This window comes from Fukomys damarensis, unplaced genomic scaffold (genome assembly GCF_012274545.1).
Source record: "Fukomys damarensis isolate Sample0158 unplaced genomic scaffold, DMR_v1.0_HiC HiC_scaffold_28, whole genome shotgun sequence".
Lineage (NCBI taxonomy): Eukaryota > Metazoa > Chordata > Mammalia > Rodentia > Bathyergidae > Fukomys > Fukomys damarensis.
In genome coordinates, this window is record NW_022900940.1 from 44,310,014 (window position 1) to 44,332,913 (window position 22,900).

Sequence of the window (22,900 nt, forward strand, 5' to 3'; positions counted from 1 at the left end):
ATTGATCCTCAGGCCTATTTCTTTGCCAGTACCATGCTGTTTTTATCACAGTGGCTTTGTAGTATAGTTTCAAATTGGGAATTGTTACACTTGGTGCCATGTGACTGTTGCCTATAATGGCTTTTGCTATTCTAGGTCTCTTGTGGTTCCAAATGAATTTTTGGATTCTTTTTTCTAGTTCTGTGAAATATAGTGTTGGAATTTCAATTGGCATGCAATGTCAACTTTAAAGAAATAAAATGCAGTCCTACCAATGAGAAGCAAGACTCAAATGCACAGAGCCCAGAACATCATTTAGAAATCCCTTAGCTTTTCAAACTTCGGCCAGTTGTAAAATTCTACCCTACATCCACACTTGCTGCCCTTCATTCATGTCACAGGGAACATGGAAGCCTAGGAAAGCTGTCCACAATCTCTAAACTCTTACTATAAATTTGTCTGCTGGAAATTCAGAACTCCACCAGAGTATATACATATAAAGTTTTCTGGTTTAACAGTTTACAGTTCAGTGTGCCTCAAGAATTGGGTCAAGCCTGTGGGTTTATCTCCTGGTGCAGTTACCAGATGCCTCTTGTTTCACAGCCACTGACTATATTCAGAATGTACTCAGACGTACCATTAAAATGTCCATGGATCTGCAAGAGAAACTATGAAAAAATACTGTGCATCTCCACATGCAAACCCTTATACATATTAACCAGTAATACTTGCTCAGAGAAAATGATGCGGTGAGGCAGGCTTTAGAAAAAAGTCTTGATTTGGCATCTGGCTCTGCTAGTTGACAGATATGTGACACTGGGCAACCCACTGAACCTACCTGCGGCAAAGATTCTTCCACTGACAAATGGAGGAGATTTGAGAACTTATGTAACTGCTGTAAGCAGGGTTGACGACCAAAATATTTAATACCGCATATGCTAAGGGCACCAACCAGACTTAATATCTGTTCTCCAAAACACCAGTTAAACATGAACTCTGTAGGACTGAACTGTGAAAGTTTGGAGCTTAATCCTGGATTATACAAGGCATTAAAAGAAGCCAACAAATACCATAAAGTATTTTAATTGAACTTGTCTAAGGAGTTAGTTACACTGAGATTTTTAGACTCTCCAACTGTTTTCTTCTGCCTGTGTTAACTTCCATTCCATGATTTACCAACTGATTGTTAGCTTAAGCTGATGAGCCACTTGCATCTTATGATTCATGACCGAGTCCTCAAAAAAATTATAGAGTCAGAAATGCATAAACGCTCTCACTTAGCATTGTATCAGGTGTATATATGCACCTATAATCATTATGTCTTCTTAATACTATATAATTACCCCTTTATTATTATGGGGCAATCACCTTCATCTTTGGTAATAATTTTTGTCTTAAAGATTAATTTGTCTAATATTAACATAGCCACTCTAAACTTACTATGCACTTTCCATATTATACCTTTTTCCACCAATTTACTTTAAACTTACCTATATCTTTATATTTAAAAGATATCTCTTAGAAGAATATAATTGTCCTTGACTTGTATACATTCTGATATCTCTGCATTTTAGAGTGTAGTCTATCAACATTTGACGTAATTATTGATTCAGGTGCATTTTTGGAACTACCAATTACTTACAATTATTTTATTTGTTTTAAACAACTTTATTATACATTTTCTATTTGTTCCTCTGCTTCTTGTTCTGTTTATTTCCTGTAATATTTTTGATCATTTCTTAAAATGAGAATTCTATTTTATCTATTGATTTTTTTTAGTGGTTGTTTGGTTGATTTTAGTGGTTATATTCTTGATCTCTCACAATCTTCTAAGACTTAATTTCACATACCTTATATAAAATTTGAAAACGCTGAAATTATATAAATTCATTAGCCATTTCCCCATTCTTTATGCAACAACTATTATATAACTACACATACTGTATTATAAACACCATTATGACATATCTAAATGCCCCCATAAAGCCTTATGCACTCATAGGTGGGGCTTTTCAGAGATGGCTGAATGTGGATTAAGGGTATATGAATATGGATTAAGAGTTCAATATTTGGATTAGTCCACTGATTGGTTAGCATTGCTCTGGGTCTGGGTAATGGGAAGCCCTACCCTAGGAGTGGGTGGCACCAAAAATTAGGCTTATCACCTGACGGGAATAAAAGGGAAAAATGGATAGCAGGCTGCCTTCTGCTTGCTGCCTCCTGTCTGCTCTGCAACGAACTGTTTCTCCTCTGTGATGCCCTTTGCCATGCCACCCTGCCTTGGAGCCAGCTGACTATAAACTGAAATCTCTATAAATTGTAAGCTGAAATAAACCTTTCCACCTTTAACTTGTGGTTGTTGATTATTTTGTCTCAGCAAACAGAAAAGTAACCAAGATAGGGACAATGTTATAATTCTCACTGTAATAGGTCCTATGTATTTTGAAGGTTTTAAAATGGAAAAATAGCCTTTCTCATTTATTCTTTCTAATTATCAGTCCTTCTTTAAGATTTAAGATTCTAACTGCTGATAGCTCACTTCAGCCTAAACAACTTTCAGCATTTCTTGTGGAATAAGTTTGCTGGCAAAAAGCTCTTTTCGTTTTTCTCTAATTTGAAAATGTCTTTGTCTTCCTTTTCAAAAGAGATCGTCATTGTTCATAGAATTTTAAATTCTCGGATTTTTGCCACCCCCGCCCCACCCCACACTTTTTAAATATTTCACTTTTTCACCCTCTGTAACTTTTAACGGGAAATTAGTGCCCACTTAAAGCTTTGTTCTCCCAAAAGTATTTGGGCATTTTTCTCTCAAGACTTTTTCTTTACTATTGGTGCTTAGCAATTTGAAATAAGAAATGTCAAGACACAGCTTTCTTCAAATTTATTCCATTTGGGGTTTGGCATATTTCTTGATCTTATACATTTATATATTTTACCAAATTTGACAGTCTAGGGCATTATTTCTTCAAATGTGTTTTTCGTATCATCTTTCTCCTTTTCATATGGGTATCCAATTACATTAATGCTAGACATTTTCATTTTTATCACACACATCCTAAGACTATTCATTTTTTCTACTTAGTTGCTCAAATCTTTTTCTTTTTTCTTTTCTTTATGTGCTTCAGAAAGAACATTTCTATGGATCTATCTTCAGTTTCACTAACATTTCTTTGGCTATCTTAAACTTGGTTAACTTTTAATTCAAATACTGAATTTTCTGTTTCAGAATTTGTGCTTGGTTCTCTTTTGTATTTTTTATTTACTGTCTTCTTATTCATTTGATTCTAGCTCCTGTTCTTCATGGAAAATGGTTACAATCGCTGCTTTAAAATCTTTGTCTGTTTATTCTCACATCTGGGTCACCTTGAAATCAGTACCAGATAATTGTTTTTTCTCCTTAAAATTGGTCACATTTTCTTGGTTCTTCATATGTCATGGAATTTGGGGTTGAATCATGTGAGTATATAAATATAAATGTTATGGCATGAAGAGTTTAAATTATTTGGGTTATCTGAAGAATATTGATTTATTTGTTGTAGTAGGGAACTAGATTAGTTATGCTCAAAATGAACAGAAACTCTTGGGTGGAAGCTCAGATCCCAGATGGGTTTTTTCATTTTTAACTGTGCTAATTTGTATCTGCTCCTTCTATACAAAGTTTAAGTACCAGTCAGGAATTAGGGCACTCATCTTTCCTCTTACTTTTAATAAAACTTCAAAACTCCTTCTAAGTACAGACCTATATTCTTTATCATAGATTTCTCCATACTAAAATCAAACATAAATGTCCTTACTTTCTCCCTGCTAGTGTGATTCTGTTTGGAATTTCCCCACTGCTCTCTTGTTGTGTATTAATAAACTTTAGTAATAAACTTTTCTACATCCCTTGAAAATAAAAGAAATCGGGTGGTATCCACACATAAAAGTAGGGGCTTTCACTCTCTTTCTCTCTCCCTTCCAGGATTCTAAATTCATTTTCCAGTGGCTACGACTGCCCCGAACTCAGATGTTTTGGCCTTCAAACCTAAAAGACTATAGGTTTTCTGTTGGAGATTAACTGTCCCAAGAAACACTGACTTCAGCTTGCCTTCCGTCTAAAAGGTGAAAAATGGAAAACTTACTCTGCACTGGATTATAGAGAATTTCAACTCTTCCAAAGAATATCCCTTATTTTTCCTCTCTAGAGCTGTTGTAGCTTGTGTCTAGATTCCCACCAGAGCCTCATGTGGTTATAGGTGGCTGGATCCAGGATGTGTGTTGCCAGGATCAAAGTCTTGATGCTGGGATTGATTCACAATCTTAATTTTAAGATTAAGGCTGCCCCACCCTGGGCCCCTAAGGGTGAGTAGCCTGGATAGAATACAAGGGACAGAAAGAGGGTCGCTGCTTGTCACTTGCTGCTTGCTGCCTTCTACCTGCTCTGCTTTACCATGTCTATTTCTCCTTTCAGACGCCCCTCTGCCGTCCCACATTGCCTGGGAGCCAGCCCACTGCGAAATGAAACCTCTTCAACTATAAGCTACATTAAATGTTTCCTCCTTTAACTCTGGTACCACGAGAACAGTAACTAAGACAGGTGCCCCCAGGTAAAAATATTTTTCTTACATTTTATTCCATATATATTAGAATGTCAGGCCCAGTAGAGCTTATTTCAACAAGAGAAGTGGAAACAAGAAAAATCATTTTGGAAGCATTCTTTTGCATTTCCTACCACATCTACTCGAAATACTTAACTTCCACCCATTACCTCAACTAGGGATATTTGCTTTTAGCTTAAAGAAGATGCAGAAATCAGATTCAGGGCCTCCTTGATTATCTCACCAAGTAGATGAGAAGATATGGGTTGAAAGCATAGCAGAGCGCGCAATGATAAAATATCAAGTGGAACTTAGAGTGGTAGCACTGAATCTCATGGCAATGACGTTTATACAGATCGTGACTACCAAAGATTATCCACCAGTATTACGCCATTATTTTAGTTACTTTTCGGGTCTCAGATATTTTTATATTTTGCATCCTTGAAGACTACAGTAGGAAATATTCTAAGAGAAATAAAATACTGAAAATCCTTGAATATCAACAGTTACTGAGTGCACATTTTCCTTTAACAATCATTATTATTGCTTCAATTTCTTGAGTTTCTGTATGCAATACAACTTCTTACCACTTTACATAAATTATCATGTAATCCTTCATAATCATTGTAATAAGGTAGCTCATATAATTAGCCTCATCTTATGGAGGATGAAATCAGAGTTCAGAGAGGTTAAGTGGGCTGAGTGTGACAACACAGCAAACAGCAGAAATCTTAAAAAATAGCAAGGAGAGAGGGAGTACTTGAAATAATTAGAAGCATGACTTTTATTATCAGGAGACAAAAGTCCTTCTAAACATGGAGCAAAAACTGACGTTCCTAAAACCTGAAAATAGTACACAATTCCTCTTTTCAATAACTATTGATATTAAAATGCTCCCCTTTCCAAATTATATTTGATATTGAGAGCTTTTATGTGAAAAGCAGTCTTGCTTCAGGGCTTAAAACACTAAGCAAAACAAAAACAACAACAAAATGATCAAATAACGGCATGGGCAGGCTCACAGTAACGAGGTAAGTGACACCAGCACTCCCTTCCCACTCCTTGCATTTACTGTTGTTAACCCTCCTGTTTCCAAGGAAAATGCTCTGGTCAGAGCTAATTCACCTGAGAGGAGTCAGGTGTGTTAGGAAGAGAACACGCCTGCCTCACCCCACTACAACCGCACTGGGGAGTGTTTCTGGGAGATGGTGGCAACACCTCACAGTCCTACAAACTCAGGCTGTACACCCCGAACAACTTTCTCCTGGGTTTCCAGTCACTGGAATGACACAGAGAGGCAGGATACATACACACACAATGTCCAGTGGACACAGGAGGCTGCGTCTTCACTGGAAGCAAGAAAGAAGTTTAGTATCTTTGCATTCTGGCACATGGGACTATTCTACATGTACATGCTAAAATGTTTGTTGGGACCTAGGAATGGGAGCCATAGAATGAAGATGAGAAGTACGGATGGGAAAAGAAAGGGGTATTCAAATGAGGGGGGCTGAAATGAACGCAGTCCACAGACAACCTGCTGAGGAAAATGCCAGTTTAGTTCTGTAGGGGTAGAAAGATAAAGACACATTCCTCACCCATCGGAAGGGTCACAGCCAGTGCTCCTACCATAAAGACAAGTTAACAAGAGCAAAGTATAATGTTTATAGTACTCAAGTTGTAAGGGACGCAGAGGTCTTGAGAAACGAAAAGCCAAGACCCAGGGAGAACTGTCCATTTTCATATTTGGTTCTATGAAGAATGGACAGCCACAGAGAAATGTGAATGGACAGAACAGGTCAAACCTACTGACAACACACTGGAGGGGAAGCCAGCGAGGCCTGCTGGTTCCGATTCTTCTCGGCCCCTCCAGGGCAGGATCCCTCCCCAAGGAGTCTTACGAAACAACTATCAGACAAGGTAGGTCTCTGAGAATTCCTTCATGGCCAACTCTTACACAAAAAGTTGAAGGAAGGTTACAGAGTTATATTTCTAGTTTTTAAGTGTGAGGGAGAAAGATTCTAGTTCTTACAGCCTGCCTTGAGGAAGAGGAACTCTGGTTTCTGTGGGCCATTTTGAGAGAAAAGGGGAGCAGCAGAGAGTGAAAAAAAGACCTGGCTTCTGAAGCTGCGCCAATTCCTGAGCCTTGGTATGCCAGAGTGCCGTACCTTGGGGATTGTTTTCTGAGCCTCAACAGTACATTTCTTCTCATTTATTGCTCTTTAAAAAAAAAAAAAAAAAAAAAAAAAAGCCCTGTTCACCTTTTCCAGTGAAACCATTTAAAGATGCATAAATGCAAGCACTTACTCCATCTTCACGTGTCACGACCGCCCCTTCACTGTGCCCTAGGATGTGCTAGGACTCTGATCCCCCGTGATCCCAACGTGTTTCAGGAGGTGCATCTCATGGCAGAAGCCTCCTCCTGCCTCTGGAAACTTCACTCAAATTCCTCCGTCATCCTCAAAGCCACGCCAGGCATCACAACTTACCTCTGTGTCTACCCTTACCTTTCATACATAAAAATTATTAAATGTGTGTAACTGGTGGGGGAGGACAATAAAATATAGTGTCAGTCAGATGATAGTTAAAGCTATACTTCATGGAAAGGAATAGCAATGCTTTCTTTCACACAGTGAAGTCATCACTCTTTTATTTAACTGACATAATATTTATATTTCAATTTTAAAATCACAGGTACAAATAGAAGTTGAAGAAGACACACTATCTAAGGGAATCTAGACTTGAAGTTTTCCCATTTTAAAAGTTCTATTTTATATGTCTATAGGAATGTTGACACTATTCCAAAGATGACCATAGCAAAACAATTATATCACACTCTGAAAAAGGTCAAAGTTAAGCAAACATTACCTTTCAGACTACTGCTGCCTCCCGAGAGAACTGATGGCAGGATGCAGAGTTTCTAGAGATGGCCAAGGCCGGTGATTCGTCCCAGGACACCTACGCCACAAACAAGAGATGCGGATAATCATTTGAGAAGTGAAGCAGGTGGCTTCTATGTCACATTCACCACACAGAGTGAGCTGGGCTGACTGCACAGATATTACCTAAAGTGCAGCATAACATTACTCTGCAGAGAGGATGTGGCACAGAGTAGCTTAAGAGATTCATACATGATCATGCAAAAGAAATGCAGAATGATGCCTAGATTCTGCACCTTCTGAAATCTAGTCCCAGTCTGTTCTGGATCATATCATCCATCCCTCCTTGGGAGCTTGGCAGTCCTGGCACAGGGGCTTCCACTGCGCAAAACAGACAAGGCCAACCCCTCCTAAGTGCGTCCAGATGAGTTCTTCTTCGGTTTTGTGGTATCCCAAGCCAAATCCTTCATCTGAAGGCTCGTTTTGAAACCCTGGTGTCTTCTAGGCACTAAAGGAATCTCAACAGGGAAGGAATATAGCTTTTGGGTCCAATTGGCTTAGGTTTGGATCTGGGTTTTCTCTGTGTCATATACAGGTGTTCAACCTCATTGATCTTCACCTCTACCAAATGCACATAATAATATGTGAAGGGCACATTTATTAAAAGCACATTTTTTGCTAAAGGAGGATGCTGTAGTTTCTATTGGAATGTCTCCCCAAAGCCTCTCGCAGTCAGAGGCGGGGCCTATGGAAGGCAACTGGATTATGGGGATATTCCACCTGGCGTGGTTTTGTGAGGCGGAGCCTCGTCAGAAGACGGAGGTCACTCCCTGAGACCATACTCTTAAGGGAAATAAATCAGACACACAGGTTTAAGCACCACATTGATAATCTGGTGTGAGAAACTGAATGTGGAAATAAGGACTGAGATGTATAACGGGTGCTGGGAAACAGGAAGAAAGTTATCGAATGGGAAGGGGAACAAGGGAGAAGGGAGAGAGAGAGGAAAGGACAAAAAAAGTGAAAGTAGAAACAAAACATGGAAACAAAGCTTTAGTACATAGAGAAGGAAGGGGACTCCAGGGGGGAATGGGATAAAAGAAAATGTATTAAGAAAAAAAGAAGAGGAAGGTCACTGGTGGTGGCATCTAGAAGGGGATATTTCCCTCCCTGGCTCCTCCCTCCTCTCTCTGCTTCCTGGCTGCCAAGGCACGAGCAGCTTTTCCTCTCCTATCACCTAGCATCATGCAGCCAACCATGCAAGAACCGAAACTTCTAGCAGCGTGAGTCAAAGTAATCCTCTACTCCTGTAAGTTGAAGGTATCAGGTACTGTGTCTCAGCAAGTAGAAAGTGACTGAGACGGAGGATGAAATGCCAAATATTCTTAGAACATGTCAGGCAGAAGGAGGCCCCTTTGCGCCATCGCACTTACAGAAACAACTCCAAAGTGAAGGACGGGTAAAGAGGCTAAAGAGACCTTACTGCCCATAAAGCACTCAACAACATACAAATGCCTCAAATGGTCGGTTCCTCTCTGCTCTGATCTCCACCTCTGTATTTTCTTCAAATGGCCTTCTCTGAACTCAAAATACAATCATAAACATCAATTCATTCTCTCAGGTTTTGTTTAAGAGTAATTATTTCCTTTTAAACTAATTATTTTGGGCCATGTCATGTGAACGGGTCTGCTTAATGGTGTAAATGAAAGCAATGAAGTAGTTCACATAAGAAACATGTGTCAAGATCTGACCAACATCTCTAGCACTATTCTCTGTGGCAATGAATATGATAGCTCCACTCTGCTTTCCTACGGCCTACATTCTGCTGGGGGAAGATAGACAAAATAAATGTTAAACCCATGGTTAAATAATGCTCAGTGCTCTGGACAAACAGTAGGAAAGGAGCTGATGAGTGCTTTGGGGTTGAATTAAGTTTTCCTGCCCTTCAGGGGAAAAAAAAGTTGAATTCCTAACCCCTAGTATCTCAGAAAGTGACTTTGCTTGGAAACAGGACTGATGAATACATAATACGTGAGCATGAGGTCATTCTGGGGTAGGACAGATCTCTACTCCAATAGGACTGCTGTCCTCATAAGAGGATGGTCACGTGACACACAAGAGAACACATGTGGGGAGGCAGGCACAGACTGGAGTTACACAGCTGTGAGACCAGGATTGCCAGGAAACCAACAGAAGCCAGCAAGAAGCAGGAAGGGAGCACCTGTAGATTCCAGAGGGAGTAGCTCTACTGACAGTCTGATTTCAGGCTTGCAGCCTCCAAAGGTGAATGAAAGAGTTCCTGTTGTTTTAAGTTACTGAGCTCACAGTGCTTTGTGTTATTGCAGCCTGTGAGACAAACACAGCAAGTGTGGGGAGACTTGCAATCTAAAGCAAGAAAATTTACAAAGACCTCACTGGGAGATAATAGCTCAGGAAAAACTTGAACGAGATGCTGCAGGAGACAGCCGAAAAGATGCCAAGCACAGGAAAGCGAAAGTGCTTGAGAACATGGTGTGTCAGAAGAGTAGCAGGGAGGCCAGCTGACTGGAACAGTGAGGGGTAGGGGTACGAGAAGAGAAGGAACAGGGACAAAGAGCTGGGCAAGGCCTTCATGGGCACTCTGAGGGCTCAGGCTTTTGCTTGGAGCAAGGTACAAAGCCATGGCACAGTTCTGAGCAGAGATGGAACAAGATCCAACTTCATTTTAATAAGGTTTCTGTGAGAATAAACTGAAGAATGAGCTCATTTCAGAGGCTCCTGCAGTAACCCTGGTGAGCAAAGTTGCTGTCAGGCAGTACCAGGGAAAGAGAAAAGTGGTCAGCCCCATGCTGCATAGTTTGAAAGTGAATCCAAAAAGATCTGTAGCTATAATGGTACACAAGATCCTAATGATATAAATGACAATGTGAAATAGGAAAAAAGGGGGCTAAAGGTGTAATGGCAAGGGTAGAAGAAAGGTAATAAGGGAAAAGAAAACAAAACAATGAGAAAAAGAAAAATGCAAATTAAGTATTTGTAAGTAGGGAAGGGAGGAGGGGGTGAAGGGAGGGCCGGGATAGGAGGAAAAATGAGAACCAAGACCTGTCATGTAAAGGTACAAGATCGCAATGATGAATGTAACTGTACCGCATACCTAAAATGTACCAATAAACTCAATGAGAAAAAAAAAAAATCTGTAGCAGGCTGGAGAGAGAGATGCCTGACTTCTTCATAGTACATAGAGTTGACTTGAAAACCATAAAAATTTAACTCTACCAATCATTTAAAGAAATTATCTTTTCAAATGCCAGACCTATTAAACACACTGACAACATAATCAAGAATAAGTAATCAGAATAATATAGGGACCCTTAAGTCTAGAAAAAGAAATAATAAATATAACAACTAAAAAGAATGGTGAGTCAAATAAGTAATCCCAATGCATTCATGAGCACAAGGCGCTCAGGCTCGTGACACACGAGGAAAGGAGAGGTTAAAATAAAAGGATTCCATTTTTCTTTCACCCAAAAAGTTAAAATGGAAAATTCTGACAGACAAAATTCAGTGTCGCCCAAGATGTTGGGGAAAAAACATAACATTCTTACTTCTGGCAGGATCATGGAACAGTATATTATTACAGTGACTTTTACTATGCTTACTATACTTATCAAAAGTGAACTACACACATCCCACTGCATGGGGGTTCTCCCTGGAGGCTATACTGAGCTCAAAAGAAAATACATAAGCAGACATATTTGAAAAGGAATTTCTCAGCACTTTCGTTTTAGTGTAACAAAACTTGGAAATGTCCTTAAAGTCAGCCTGAAAGGGGAGTGGGTAAGGTGCAGTATATTTACAGGACTGTATACTACACAGTTGTTAAAGAATAAGCTGGTTTTATAGGCATCAGTATAGATGTTTCATAAATAATGTCATGCGAAGAGAGCAACACAGCTGGAAATTTTAAACATATAACAGCATATGTCCATTACAGATATACAAATATGTATATAACAGTATAAACAATGGGCTGGTCAAATGAACCCCAAATCTACGGTAGGGAATCTTTTTTTTATGCTAGGGAATCTTGGTCAGGGTGATGCATGCAGCAGAGAGAGCAGAGGATGAAGGCAAGTGTAAGGTATGGTTTAGTTTCATTAATAATGTATTTAAAGAGGGAAAAACAACAAAAAAGAAAATCTGGCCAAATACAACCAAATGCTCATTTTTGTGTAGCAGAAATACAGATGTTTACTGTACTATTTTTGTGCCTGTCTGTATTTTTAGGTGTTTTTTTTAAATAAAGGAAAGAAGGAAAGAAGGAGGACAAAGGAAAAATAGGAAGAAAAGGATAAAGGGAGTAGGGAGGGAGGGAGGGAATTCATCAGCAGTTCTGAAGTGCATGTAAGCTAAGATGATTGCTTTCTTAAGAATGAAACTCAGAACTACATTTCTTGTGTTTGGTGCAGTTCTGGAGAACAAGCTGAGGGTCTCATCCATGCTAGGCAAGCATTTCCCCACTGAGCTACATACCTATCCCTATAACTAAGTTTTACTAGTCAGTGAGGGGGAGGTGATTTTTCCCCATAGCCTTAGTTTAAGGGTCTGAAGTTAAATTCACCCAGTAGAGGGAACTCTCTGCCATCTGCAATGACAGAGCCCTAGGCCAGGGGACCAGAGCACCACCCGGTAGCCACCATCTTCAGCACATGGCTTTGGAACAACCAACACAAGGGAAAGAAAAACACATTCATAGACAAAGCAAACTGAAAGTGTGTCATGGACATCTTTTCAACCTTTCTAAAAAGCTCACTGCAATTTTCTAGAATCAAGGGAACAATATGCTTGATTAGTTCTTCAAGAGACTTAGCAATTTTACTTTTTCCTACTTCTCTCCTTGCAACAAGTTAGCCATTAACCTTACACGTTCTAGATTTAAGATGAGGTTTTCCTTCCACAAAATGGAATCTGTGCTTTCAAAAAAAAAAAAAAAGGTACTTTGGGATAATTAGTTTTTGCCACTAATAATTAAATGGTCCTCTTTAAGCCAAGGAGGTCATTCCTTCAAGGGGCTAAAATTGTGAAGAATGCTTCTTTTCTTCCCAGACGGAGACTCAGTGGAGGAAAAAAAAACTTGCAGGGAAGTTCAGCAATCATGAGATGCGAACTGTGAGCTGAAGATTTCCTTTTGAGTCAATACTCTTTGTTTAAAATGCCTAATATGTACATTTATCAGAGTCTCTAAGACTTTGAAGTGTTAGCTAAACCCTTAAAAAAAAGCAGAGAATTCCTAAAATCTTTTTATTTATGTAATTAGAAAGCTGAAGGAACCAATGAAATGCTGGGATTGCCTCAACTGCTTGGCCCCTACCACAGCCTTGGTATTTACATATCATCATTTTGTGTGCATCATCCTACCCATGAGGCTTGGATTGGCTTGCCACAAGAAAACAAACAAGGCCGAAAGAGTATTTTATGAATAAGTTACCAGTGTAAAGGTGCTATTTTGTGCCTTTAAATTGGAGTGATGATAAAGAGGACTCCACAAATGAAAATTAGACTTTTCAGCTACAAATGAATCATTTAATTTTTCTGCCTAAATATTTGTAATACTGTGGCTGCTGTGCATTGCAATAAACATTGAGTTTCCAAATGAATAAATGTAGCACGTGTGAAGTCCTTGTAAATGGAACTGTAAGAAAGGGCATTCAGCAGAGAGTAGTATGCCAAAAGATAAGGAACAGAAAGAGCATCCCACTTGAACTCCACAAGAATAAAAAGAGTCAGACAGCCTCTGGTTCAACACTTTCTGTCTCTGGATAAAAACACAACTGAAGCCTCACAATGAAATGACAGGGGACAGCGGCTTTGTCCCCTTATGCAGACCGTGTGAGGTCGCTACCATTGTGTTCCTCCACGTAATACCCAAACACGCTTTATCAAAGTCGGCTGGGACACAACTTTGTACTTGGCAAAGGGTGTGGGCTTGAATCCTGGGATCTAGAGACCACACCTCTGCAAGGCTTTATCCATGTCTCCGATCTTTTCCACGTTCACTTTCCTCATGGTGAAATGGAGTTAATAACTTTGCCTTCCTAACAGTTATTAGGGAATCAATAAGACAACTTAAGTAAAGGTCCTAACACGTGGTTAAAATTCAATAGAGGAGTTACTACTACCTTTTATCATCATCATCGTTATCATCATTATTATGTTTAAGAGTATCCTCATTTTTATCCCTTATCCTCATTTTCTTTCAAATTTCATTTGAAGCACACTCACCACATTGTTTAGTAATTAATTGCTTTCATTCATTTAATGAAGAATTTATTGAGTATGTAATAAATGTCAAGCACCACGCTAAGGGCTGGGGTACTAAGGTGATCAAAACCTCCTGAAAGCTGTTCAAGAAGATAGATAGGCACTAGTCAAAGACTCCCACAGGGAGCACATGCGTTCCTGCTGAGCAGAGAGCTCTAAAGGAAAGAAGCACATCAGCTTAAGACACAGTAAAACAAAGGAACTGAATCAAACCTGGGACCTGGAGGATAAGAAAGCGGAGAACAGCAGGGAGAAAGATGGCTTTCTAGGAAAAGAGGAAACAACATTTAAAGGCATGGTAGGCACAGGGTCTCTTCATTGTTACTGAAAGTCTGTGCAAAACGATCCAGGGAATCAGATCCAAGTTCGGTTTAATAAAACATATGTCAAACACCTAATGCAAGCCAGGCTGAACTGAGGATGCAACAGTGAAGACTTATATGGACTGTGCCTTATCCTTTCATCCCAACGCCGTTTCTTCTGGAAAATACACCACAGTCAGTATTCACAACGTCACCAATAAATCTCAGCTTTGGTTTTGATCCCCAAAAGATTCCACCTGCATAAGATAACTAAAATGCTTTCTTGGTAAGACATAGACGTTACATATGACAATTCCCTTTATGCCTCAGTGGCCAGGATATCTACAGCAAATTTAGTCCACTTAATAGGACCTACAGACTTATACTACTAAAGATGGTCACGTCTATTTCATGGTTGTTACATTACTTGAACACTGCCTTTCATTTCATCAGAACCCTCAAATTCTTTGCAAAGTTTGCAGAACAGGGGAAAGAACAGAAAGAAGAACATAAAAGCAAATTTCTTGAGATCTGGAAATTGTCCGATGTGCTTTCTGCAGTTTTCTTTGTACATCACATGGTGCTGGATACAAAGCACTTAAAAACTTCTCATTGATGGATAGATGAAGAATAAAAGGCTTTCCTGGCTCAGGTGGTGCTCCATTTCAGCCTTCCAATACACACACTCACAACGACCCCACAGTATTCTTCCAGGCTTTTGACCTTAGACTCCTACAGGATCCTCTGGCTCTCTAGCATACAGATGGTCACTGTTGATTCTTCTGTCTCTGATCTCACAGACAACTACTATGACTCTTCTACCTCGAATCCTGTAAGCCTGGCTAATAAATGCATTTGCCTTCCCAAAGCTTCATGTGCTTATAGATGGGGATTTTCAGAGGTGGCTGGATCTACAGTTTACAAATATTGATTAAGTGTGTGTGATTACAACCAATTGCTTTAGTATAGTTCTGAGTGTGGATAATGAGAAGGCCACCCTGGTATGTTGTCTGAAGAGAGGTTTGCTGCTGCTGCTTTCTGCCTGCCAGACTATGGACCTGTTCTCCCCTGCCACACTCCTCTGTCATACTACCCTGCCTTGGAGCCTCTACAAACTGTGAGCTGAAATAAACCTTTTCTCCTTTAACTCGTGGGTATTTGGTATTTTGTGTGAACAATGACAGAAGTAAATGAGACAGCTACCTTTGTATAATCATATATGTGTGTGTGTATGTGTGTGTATTATGTTCCTCTGGAGAACACTAATTAATACAAAGCCTGAACTCAAAGCTACCTCTTTGAAATATATTCACGTCTCTGTATACATGAGAGATACCTATTATTAAATATATTTATTTCTGTCTTGTTAATGGGTCTTTAGCTGCAGGAATCCATCCCAAATAAGAAGTCCAGGGGGCAGATAAATTATTTTTCCTCTCATACTGTACTTAAATTTTTGTGTTGTACAGGAGAAGGCAAAAAAAAGTAGTTAAATGGTTTAGCATGAGTTTTTACTGTAACTCTGCCTACTAATCAGGCAGAAGAACCATGGAGATGGAAAGATGAGAGTAGTAAGTGAACTTGGTAAAATATTATCAGAAATCTCCGGGAATGAGTTCCTTATAATGGAATATTTCTTTCTCTAGTGCTAGAAAAAACAAGAGAAACACTGTAGTTATAAATGATGTCTAAGTAACAGAAAAAATATTAAACTTTTCTATGACAGAATGGAAACATATTTGCAATTTCATTTCCTAATATTCTCTGTTATTTTGAAAGAAAGAAAAAAGAAAACCTGTTACTTTTTTGGGTTTCCTTTACAGATGGAAAACAAAGCTATAAAATAATCCATCTAGTTAACTATCAGGAAGAGGGAAATCAATTTAGAAGAAATGTAAATGACATCTACTTCATTGATATTAGAACACTGTAGAGTCCCGTCTTTTCAGGGCCAAATCAGTGCAATTCACACAAACCCACAACACATACTGCATTCAAGGAGGTATTAAACCGTCTCCTTGAGCTTCTTCATTCAACACATTAGCAAGACTTTCTGAATTGACCTCCAGTCACGTACTGTGGGTTGACGTGATACAACAGCAGTAAACAGTGTACAACTCACTTCTAGTACCGTTCATCACGCTTCAATCCTCTGAAAGGCAGAAAATCTTTAAGACTAAATCATTTCTGTATTCTCCTAAGAAATTCTTTAGTGGTAACAAATGTGCAACTTTTCCAAATAGTTATAAACTGAAAAGAAAATATTATTAAATGATACCTGAAGAAATGGGTAAAAGGGGAAACTCAGAAAATATGACCACGATTATGTCATATAGATTGAGGATATCGTCAAATGGCATGGGAAGGAGCTGCAGCTGAATAGCATGTTTATAAAAGGTAAGATATTCATTCCATAGAGCAACTACCAAAATGTGAGAGGGCCTCTCTTGGTCCTCAGCCTTAGGATCTGAAAGAGAAGTTCTTATAGTGCAAGACTAAGAGAGCCAATCACTTCAGCAACAAGTTACATCCTAAACCTTTGGACGTGGTAGTTTAAAAACCTCTTGGAAAACGTTCTTCTAATGAATCCTCACTATCAACTCAGACGCTAAAAAGATGCTGAAAACTAACTAGACAGTAGAGAAGAGAAGACATTGAATAAAAGTCCTACTAGAGTTCCACTTGTACTTTCACCACTGACTAGCTCTGATGGTTAACTCATATTTTATGATAAAAAATCAGAAACAAAAAAAATTGATAATGCACAGCACTTAGTATGGCAAAGACTTTCTATACTGCTTCTAATTTAATCCTCATAACAATCTAGGAGGGAGGCATTGTCATGAAACCACGTTAGAGAGAAGTAGTTGAATCGTGTCTTAGTTTTGCATCACTGTGACAAAATACCTGAGATAAACAAATGAAAAGAAGGAAAGGTTTGGATGGTTTCTATCCATGGTCACTCGGCCCTATTGCTTAGTGTAGCACAGTACATCATAGCAGAGAAGGCTAGTTTGCCTTGTGGCAGCTGGGAAGCAAAAAGAGAAGCAGGAGATCGCCAGGGCACAAGCCCAATGACCTACACTTCCTCCAAAGAACTCACCTACTAAAGGTTCTGCTACTTTCCAAAGCTCCATGGGCTGAGGACCAAGCCTGTAATGGATGGGTCTTCGAAGGACTTTCAGATTCACACTGCAGTGAGAAGCTTGTCTAAACTCACCCTACGGTTCAGGTGGGTAGGATCAGGGTTCAAACATCAAACTCTCCAACCCCATATCCCAGTCCCTAAGAACACGCTGTGGGAAATATGTACTTTGGTTATAGTCTAGAATGTTCTGGACAGCTTCTTCCTGCAGCAAAGTGATAAGGTTTAGGAGAACTGATAGTATAATAAAAAAAATCCCAAGATTCAAAGGGACCTTGTGGTCCAGGTGAGCACCACCTTCTCACCTACTACAGCTGCTCCTTGACTGAGGATAGGGTCTCATCCCAACAAATCTATTCTAAATTGAAAACAGAACAAGTCAACAATGCCCTTAATGTACCTCACCTGCTGAATATCCCAGCTTAGCAATGCAGTCCATTGTGGAGCATCAGTTTCCTCTCATGATCACGGGGCTGACTGGGAACCCTGGCTCGCTGCCACCACCCATAGTGGGAGAGAGGGCCACCGCGACCATCACTAGCCTGACGGAATCTGAAGTATAGTTGCTACTGGCTCCTTTTTACCATCATCAAGTAAAAAATCATGTCAGGGCCAGGGATTCAGCTCAGTGGTTCCACCACCTGCGTCACAAGCGCAAGAATCCGAGTTAAATCCCCAGTACCGCCCACCCCTAAAATTCATTAAGTCAAATTGTCTTAAGACAAGTGCTATCTGTTCTTACCTTACAGGCTATCCCAAGAATCAGGGATAACACTAAAGCCCCTAGCCTGCTGTAGTAACTATGACAGCTAGCACTCAAATAATGCTTACTATGTGTTCGGCACCGTGTGAGCATTTTTTCTACTTAGCTCATGCAATCTTCACAATGGCCTTAAGAGTACCTTTGCTTTTATTCTTGTTCTATAGTTGAGGAAACAGTGGCAAAGAGAGTTAAATTAATAGACCTAAATCATAGGTACGAAGCTGAAGATCTGGGGACTCGGACCCAGACAGAATGACTCATTCAACATACAACACATACTGAATGAACCCCTACTGATACACGAAAAACCTCTATGCTATGTCCAAACGTCTACACAAATCCTATCAAGAGTTTGTTGAAGAACAACTTGGAAGCAGTGAACATTCATAAATATACCCACAGGGCCTGTAATTCAGCAGATTATATTAAAAACACACAGACACACACACAAAAACAACTTAAATAGGGACTAGCTAGAAAGGGACAGATCACATACATCATACATACGTCTGCAACATCACCAGCAATTAGCACTCTGATTATTTTTATTTTAGTCATTACAATATATGTGTAGTGAAATGTTTTGTGGTTCTGACTATGTAATAAGTCTTAAAATTGGGTAAACTAATTCCTCACAATTTACTCTAAATTTTCAATAGTGTTTTAGCTACTGTTTTACTTTACTTCCATAAAAATTTAAGAATAATCTCATTTACACATTTTAAAAATGGTAGAATTTTAATAGGAACTGCACTAAACCTACATAACAATTTGGAGACAACTGTTGTCTATACTATGCTAAGACTTTAAAACTATAAGCACAATATGTTTCTCCATTTATTTATAATTTATTTAATTCTATTTCTTCATTATTATGCAGTTTTGACATACAAATTCTGTTATTGTTTCATTAGAACTATACCTGAGTACTTCATACTTTTGAAGTACTGTAAATTTTAGTGCATTTTTTATTTCAGGGTTCACATTTTCATTGCTCATATATGGAAATATATTTTTGTGTTTATTGTGTATCTGCCAATTTTTGAATATAAATTAAATGTTCTTAATTGTTATGAGCTCCCCAAACTATCTATTTCACATTGGATAAAACAACAATTTGTTTTTCAAAGAAGTGGCCCATTATATCTACATAGACTTTTATGTGTAGAGTGGCTGATAGTATTTTTTTATTATCCTTTTGATGTCTATAGGATCTATAGTGATAACTCCTTTCATTCCTAATATTGGTAATTTGTATAATAAAAAATTCCAGGATTCAAAGTAACTCTGTGGCCCAGGTAAGCATCTTCTCACCTACAGATGCCTCTTCACCTATATATGGTAGGGTTACAGCCCAATAAAGCTTTCATAAATGAAAAATATAATAAGTCAAAAATGCGTGTAATGAATCTGCCCTACTGCATATCCTAGCTTAGCAAGACAGCCATGGGAGAGCCTCAGTCTCCCCGGCGATCATGAGGCTGACAGGAGCCAGGGCTCACTGCTGCCGCCCAGCAAGGGGAGGGGCTCAAACTTGCCCTCCCCAGGCTGGAACTCAGGCTTAGGGTCAGAACTGGGAAGGGTGAGGGCCATGGTTAGGGGATCTTGGTTTGTTATCTTCCTGGAGGTCTGTCAGCTTTGTTAATTTTCAAAAATAACTAGCTCATCCCGCTTCCCTTTGATTAAAGTTGACGCGATGTATTTTTTCTCCTGGTTTTACTTGCAGTCTGCCTGTACAGTTATATTTGAAGTATTCCTCAAATATTCAGTATGTTCTTGTCAGTAGGTCATGTTACTGTAAGTGACTCTGCTTAGCTCTGTGTATTTAGTGGTATATTTAGTCCATGTAATCTGAATGTAATTATCAATATCTGCAGACTCTCCTTCCATTTTCTTTTTGTATTTTTGTTGTTTTTATTTTGATTGTTATCTTTGCATGGTGTTCTTATGTTTTGTATTCTCTATACTTCTTGTAGGCTATGTGAACATTGTTGGAATACCATTTTTATTTATAGTGTTTTGATTGTATCAGTTGGCACAGTTATATGTTTGCATTAAGTATCACATGACACATTTGCCACTTACACAGATTACTGTTGTCATTTTATCAGTATGACCGAGTTATAAAAAAAATTACCTCTATGTCCCTTTACCCTACTCCATTTATTAAGTAAATACCTTAAGTCCTTGTACATGCGTTTATATCCACGTCACAGTGCTGATGTTTCTGTTTGAACTTTCCAATACAATTTAGAAATCTCAACTGGATCAGTATTTTTGTTCACAGCTTTTTCTTCCTTCTCAATGCTTCAGGATTTCGTTTTTATCACTTTACTTTCCACTTAAACTTAACTCTCGCTCCACTGACTGTGACTGTGACTGTTCTCTTCTGCCAATGACATATTCTCTTAGCGTCATTCTTTCTTCTTTCCTCCCTTTCTTCCTCCTTTTTCTTTTTCTCTTCCTCCCCCCACCCCCACGATCTAAGAAAGCCTCCATTCCTGAAGCGTATTTTCACTGCCTAGAGGATTCTTGGTTGACTGTTGATTGATACTTTCATTACAGTACTTGAAAGCTTTAAGTTCCTAAGTGTCAGTAGAAACTAAAAATAATACATGTACGAGTGGAGAAAATGTACAACAGACTAGATCCTCCTGAATTGAAATGTCACCAGGCTACAAGGAACTCTGATTCTGGCAAGAAGAGCAGACAGCTGAGAAATTATTATAATGACATGTGGTAAGTGACCAGTGGTCATAGCACCATGTGGACAGGACAACCAGCAATGCTTGGGAGGAACAGCAGAAGCTTCACAGAGGAGAGGTGGGAACTAGGTCCTGAGGGTTCAGGAGAACAGGGGAGATCCCAGCCGGAGGGCAGAACAAGAAGACCACAAAATCTCTGAGAAAAGCAGAGACGATGGAACATCTGTGAAACAAGAAGAAGCAATATTTGGCTAAATTTAGGGCATGAGTAGAAGCAAAAGGAGATGAAATAGGAAAGACAAGTAAGGGTGGGATACTGGGGGACCTCGTGCTTAGACTTCGTCTTAGGTAGCACAAGGAGCTGCTAAATAGATGAAACTGGTAAACGCAGTATTTAAAGAAATGATCACTACTATGATCTGTTTTAAAAGTAGCTTTCAATAAATTATTACTATTACCTTTAGTCTAATATGAACCAAAGTTTAGTTCGTGGGCGGGTAAGATGTACTGACGGCCTATACACATGGGATCCAGATGAGTCCCTGCCTCACACACCCCATTACTGTCTGGTGTGATGTGAGCATGTCTGTGATGAACACGTGCAGCAGCATGCAGGGAGGTCATGGCTATGGCAGTACAGCAAGGGAAGTGTTTCAGCTTTCCTGCAGCGTTGAAGTCCCGGCTATTGTCAGTTTTTGTCAAAACATTACCAATCCTAATGTATACTTTCACTATTTACTAAATGAAAAATTTCAAATGCTAGTGGCTGGAAAAACTATCAGATTAATGCACAGTGTGTTAAACTCACAGCCTGCACTCTAGAAATGCTGTCTCCAGAGATCCCCAGAGACATTCAGGGACCGCTGCTCGTCTGATGCCCTCCCTGCCCCTAGATTACTGGTCTGATCCCTTGCCAGCTACATCTTCCCCTCCTCCTCCAGCATCCAGAGTCTGGTCTAGGATGGAAATGGAATTCATTTCTGACTTTGCATATCACTGATATATCACTGATGATAACTGGCATTACATTTTGGATGAAAAACCATTTCAGAAAAGTGTAGAAAACTAAAAGGCATAATGAAAGGTCTTCATGTGATAACATAAGCGCTGATTTAACTACTTTCTTACTTCTTTTCAGATTAACTATTAAAGCAAAGGAGTCCACCTTCCTGCTGCCTCTGAGAGGTAATCAATTTCCCCACCTTGGAGATAAGAAAGGCAAGATCTATCTGGAGGTTAGATTTAATTTACACGTGGGGGTGAGGGTTCTTCAATTTTGAAATACCAAACCTTTAAAAATAGAAAAAGATAACATGAAAACTCATCAAAAATGCAGATGTGAACTAGAATATTAGCAGAAAGGGAGTAAGGAGCCCAGAATTATCACTCTGGATAGGCCAGGATTTACCACTGAATTGAGGAAAATGTGCTTGCATTCCTTTGCCATTAAAGGCAATTCCTCTTTTAATTCTCACTTCCCTAATTGTGCGCCTATTGTTTTCTCTTTTGCCTCTATGATTGCTGTTCTAAAATAAGTTCACTTCATGAGTATGATTTAGAATCTGCATGTGTGCTGACTCCATACTCTCTGATGAACTTCACAGTTTGAATCCTTTAGAAGTGAGAAATTATTCCCACGGAGTTCCCAGTTTTTCTTGTGATAAAGTATCCCTTCTGGAAACACTTCCGTCTTGTCAAAAAAATACCCAGGATTCCTTCTTATTTCAAAGCATGTCAACTAAATGTCATAGGGTGGTATATGAGTGAGGACAATACTTCAAGCCAACCTGCGAATTTGCTTTCCTTATATAAATTTAAGAGTGGCTATGTTTATTTAGAATGGATTGTGCATTACCCTCCACTCTCTGCCCAGATTTTCTCCTCCCTACATTCTTCACGATACCTTTTTCTGTACTGTCCGAAGGCCTTTGTCATGCAGTTATGCAATAAACTGTATTTGAGTCGTGTTCAAATAAACCAGGTTCAAACAGGACTTATCTTCAGAAGTAATTTGAATTTTTGTTCATAACATAGCATAACTGAACTGAGGCCTTTAATTCACACATGCAGTGAGCAATGTGGTGTGAATAGAGTTGTGTAAAATGGCTAAAATAAATCAAACACATTTACATGAGTTAACATCACATTATCAGGTAGCACTACACTTCATATTAGAAAAACAAAACTTTACTACCTTCACCAGAACAGCCTGTTACTGACGTTTACTTTAGGTTCTGTCAGTCTTTATTTTAC

At 39.1% G+C, this 22,900-nt stretch overlaps 1 protein-coding gene across 5 annotated transcripts in view; it reads right to left on the reverse strand.

Annotated features, from left to right (window-relative positions):
- The window catches only part of Fhit (fragile histidine triad diadenosine triphosphatase), a 1,329,438-nt gene that overhangs the window by 951,467 nt on the left and 355,071 nt on the right, over nucleotides 1-22,900 (reverse strand). For all 5 annotated transcript variants that reach the window (XM_010643166.2, XM_033757040.1, XM_010643170.2 and 2 more), the window contains exon 6: nucleotides 7,422-7,511. The gene's annotated coding sequence lies outside the window, so the exon portion shown is untranslated. The remainder of the gene's footprint in view (nucleotides 1-7,421; nucleotides 7,512-22,900) is intronic.